The following is a 4930-nucleotide window of genomic DNA, read 5'->3' as shown; positions in this document are numbered from 1 at the left end:
AAGGCAGATCTATTCCCAGCCCATAATTTGTGATCTCAGTACCAACCTGACATCATTCATCATCACCACAGTGCCTACCAGAAAGGGACCACATCATAAGAACCTGAGGGCATTCTTTCAACACAATCCAGTCTGTTCATTCAGGGCCCACAAGCAAAAGATATATTTCAAACCAGAAGTTTTTTCCACTCCATGTCCATAGGTGAACATATGCATATGTGATTGTGTGTGCAGAGTGTAGAACATGGGCCCAGAGAGTACACACCTTTCCCCCCAGGTGTGCTCCTGTCCCCTTCCCTCATCTACCTATTCCAGGTACCCCTTTCCCTCACTATCAGATAAGTTATCTTGGGTTCTCTGGGGGAGCTGACCTCAAAGCCACAGTAGGAACTGGTTTTCCAAGTTCATGATTAAGTGAGACCCCCTGCTTTGCAGTGGAGATGAGACTTCTGACCTTACATAGCAGCAGGTGACAGTTTAAGTACTGTATACCAGCAATGTGACCACCATGCACTACAAGGTCTATTGAATACTCAAAATAACCCTCCAAAGATGTTTGACCACTGCCATTTTGCCCACAGGAAAACTGGAATCCAGGAACAAATAGCAATTTCTGCAAAGTCACAGAGCTAGTAGGTAGCAGAGTCAGGACTTGAAACTCCCCGTGCTACTAAATCCAAACTGATAATGCTATTGCCACAACACTGCCTCTCTGTGGAAATCAAAAGTAACAGCACACTATTCACTGTACTTCTGCACTTGGTGGTGGTGGGAGCTAGTTTTGAGGATGATATTCTAGACTAAACTATGGCAGGGCCCTCCGCAAAGGAAGGTTGCATGGCCCCTCCCAAAGAAATGCAGTGGGATCCTTCTCAGAACAAAGGAAAACAACATGGCATAATTAGTTTTGAAGTACACAAGTGCAATTCTAGCACAGCTCTGTAATATTGATTGTACCCAGTCAAGCTATCCTTTTTAGTGTGTTACCATGTAAGAGAGACAAAGACACAAGAATCGTACAAAACACAAAATTCTGCCATTCGCTGGGCTTAGCTTCTAGATATGAACCCAGTAAGTCAGTGCTGGCTCTAATAAACACTACTTGCTGGAAAGATCCTAGGTGTCCCCTTTATTTACTTGAAAATCCTGCTACATTTCTTGGGGGCTTGCTGGAAGGCAGGGATGGTTTTTCACAGCCCTTGTCACCAGGGTGTGAGCCTCCAGGTACTGGAAGAGATGACTACCTGGCACCAGCAGACCACTTGATTTGAAGGAGACTAGCCCTTCCTGGCTCTCCAGGACAAGAGGCCCTGGCAGCACAAAGGAATCCGGTGAGGTGTAGGAACTAGCTTGGGAGCACCACCCATCAGATTGGTAAGAGGTGGGTTCATTTTGGTATACCTGCCCGTAGGAGGCAGAAGAGGAGCTTGGTCATCTCCCAGAGTTGCCCAAGTAAGTTTCATCAAAACCAAAACTGACTCTAAGGCATTGGGCACTGGCCTGTGGGTTGGAGTTGTTGTGTATTTGCATGTGAATGACAAAGGCAGTAGGAACGTTCCTACCTGACCAGATGGACCTAAGTGAATGTCTGCAGAGTCTCAGTCTGTGGTTCCAACGTGATCTCATACTGCTTATGGCAGCGTCAGATTTCCTCGAGAGTCTGATCTGGGCCACATTTACTGAGTCCATCAATGCTAAGAGGCACCTAAAATATCTCTGCAAGGAGAGTGACCGGAGACAAATGAAGTGAGTGTGTGTCCCCTGCCTATTAGCCCCTCCCTTCCCCTTCCTTTTCCCCTTTTTTTTTCCTCTTGAATGTGAAAGTTTTCTGATGGGGGAGGAAATGGGTGGAAAACGGACACTCCTAGAGTGTATGTTAAAAAAATTTAGGCCGGGGATACAGCTCAGCAGCATAAGCACCTGCCTGGCAAGCCTGAGGTCATGAGTTCAATTCCCGGTACCAAAAAAAAACTAAAAAGGGATATTCAAGTGATTATGGTCGTAAGCTAGCTCCCAGAATACTCTAGACATCCTGTAAAATTGACTGGCCATCATTTGGGGTAAGCTGGTCTTCCGAGGGCTCACTTGACAAGGAAGTAGTTAACAGAGTGTGCAGGGTCGTTATAGAAGATCTGGGCCACCTCAACCAATTTCCTTACATTGACTGTTGATAAGACTTGGTCTTGTCAAGACCACCTTAGCTAAAAACCTGCATTGAAGAGAACTGCAGGGTGATGATGGCAAGGGTAACAGCCACCTCCAAATGTTGGCCAGACAAAACAGAACAACAAAACCAAAACCAAACAACAAAAAATTCCCAAATGTTTGCCAAAGAAAGAAGTCTCACTTCCATATGCCTCACTGTATCCATATGCCACCACCACCTGCTGCCCCCACTGCAGAGGCCCTACCAGAGCCAGTCAGCCCCCAAGAGCTTACCTCTTCCTCAGTGTCGTCTGAGGCCTCCCCAGAGGAGATCCCTCCACCAGTGGCCTCAACTGAACCACTTGTTCTGACCCCACACACACCTGTGGGCACCCATCAAGAGGACCTCTCCAGCAGCCCAACCCTCTGGCACCACTGGGGCACCATGCAGATACCACTTTGAGAGATGTGGGGATCCCTTTATTATAACCAACAGGGGCAAATGCAGAGAGGCAAATGAGTGTTAGTGTACCAACTCTTCACCACCACTGACCTTCTTAAATGGAAGAATCACACCCCTTCAAATACAGAAAATCCCAAGCAATGATTGACTCTATGCATTCCATTGTCCAGACTCACCGGCCCACATGGACTGATTGCTGGCAGCTCCTTCTGACCCTATTCTATTCCCAACAACTGTTACTGGGTTACTCAGGCTGCCCTATGATGGTTGAAAGAAAATGCCCCAACCAGAACATTAGGCCCCTAGGTTTAAGCATGACTGTTTCCAAGGAGAAGATCCCCAGTGGGACCTGAAAGTACAATGGGGATTCACACTGATTGAATGGTACCAGGAGGTGCTCCTAAGTATTTTAAAGGCCAGGAACAAAAGTGTCATGAACATGAACAAGACCTCAGAGATACTCCAGGGGCAGAAAACAAAACCAAACCAAAAACAAAACCGAAGCCAGTTCTATAAGAGGCTATGTGAACCATTCCCTGTATATACTTCCTTTGACCCACAAGTGGCTAGGAAATAATGGATGGTAAATGTGGCATTCATCAGTCAAGCTTAAGGAAATATCTGGAGCAAACTATAGAAGCTGGAGGGTTTTGCTGGAATGAACACTAGCCAAGAGTTAGAGGTTGCCAGAAAGGTGTTTGTCAACCAAGACTGGGAGGCCTGACTGGAGGAGGGCCACAAGATGAAAAAAGGCAGATTTGCTGACAGCTGCCTTGACAGAATGATCAAGACATCCCCATGAGTATACAACCAAGGGCAAAGGGCAAAGCCAAGGAGGAAGTCAATGGGGAAGGCGACAGAAGGGGCCACCCTGTCCAAGAATGAAGTTAGATTGGAACCAATGTGCCCACTGTCACAGTAGAAGAATAAATGCCTCTACCATTGGAAAAATCTGCCCTTCCCCCCTAGCAAGAGGACAGAGATAAAGTAGTCCAAGGCCAATACCAGCCAGCTCAGAGGCCAGGTCGGTACCAGAGGATGATTTTAAAGGACTGGCTGCCATGAAAAAATATAAAGAAGACTAGGACAGACTGGGCTTTATTTTGTTAGGATCCCAACAGCCTATTGTCTGAATATACGTAAGGGGCCAGCACATTGATTTCCTAGGCAGAGCATTCTATAGTGACCCAACCCTTGGGCCCCTTCTCACAGAGATAGGCCACTGTTGTGCGGGGTACAGGCAACTGAATACGCTGTCCTTTACTTATGACCTGAAGATGTATTTTAGGTAGCCAAAAAGTCATTTACAAATTCCTATTCCTCCCTGACTGTACCACATCTTTGGTGGGTTGAGACCTGTTAAGAAAGCTACAGGCCCAAATATCTTTCAACTCTTATGCACAGGCTGCTCTGAATCTGCATAAACCAGAAGCAGAAATCATGACTCTTTTGATTCTCCAAGGAGAGGAATGGCACCTCTACAGTCTCATAGAGAGGCCACAACAGGGACCTGAGCTTCCCTCCGGAATACCTGGGGTATGGGTTGAAGGCAATCTACCCAGATTAGTCTGAAACATGCCTCAAGGAATTGTAGAACTAAAGCCAGGAACAGAACCAATTCACCAAAAACAGTATTTCATTCCTTGCAAGGCACTGATTTGGATCCAAAATCACCTGGAGAAGCTTCTAAGTACAGGACCCTTCAATCTTGCCAGTCACCTTAGAACACACCTCTCCTGCCAGTACAGAAGCTGGGTACAGATGACTATCAAGCAGTTCAAGATTTGTGAGTGGTAAACCAGGCCCCTGTCACCCTGTACCCTGTTGTCCCAAACTCCTACACCCTCTTGGGTCTCATCCTTGCCAAAGCTGCCTTCTTTTATATGCCTAGACCTTAAGGATGCCTTCTTCTGCATCCACTTAGCCCCACCAAGCCAGCTAATTTTTACTTTCTAGTAGAAAAATCCAGAAAAGGTTGCCCCAACGGCTCAAAAATTCCCTAACTATCTTTGGTGCAACACTGGCTACTGATCTGAAAGCCTTTCCAGCAGACCAATATGGCTGTGTCCTGCTTCAGTTCATGGATTAGTTGCTGCCAGCCAGAAGGTCTCAGGAGAATTATATGGGAAGAACTCAACAGCTCCTTACTCTCCTGTGTGTGGCTGGCTACAAAATCTCCAGGAAAAAGGCTCAAACTTGCCAGAAGATCTCTTCTCGCTATATATTTGAGAAAACCAACATGAGAGATCAATGGCCATGAAAGCCTAGAAAACTTGGGGCTGGGGATTTAGCTCAGCGGCAAAGCGCCTGCCTGGCAAGCAC

The sequence above is a fragment of the Chinchilla lanigera genome, unplaced genomic scaffold (genome assembly GCF_000276665.1).
Source record: "Chinchilla lanigera isolate Chin_1 unplaced genomic scaffold, ChiLan1.0 scaffold00201, whole genome shotgun sequence".
NCBI lineage: Eukaryota > Metazoa > Chordata > Mammalia > Rodentia > Chinchillidae > Chinchilla > Chinchilla lanigera.
This window is presented reverse-complemented; position numbering follows the sequence as displayed.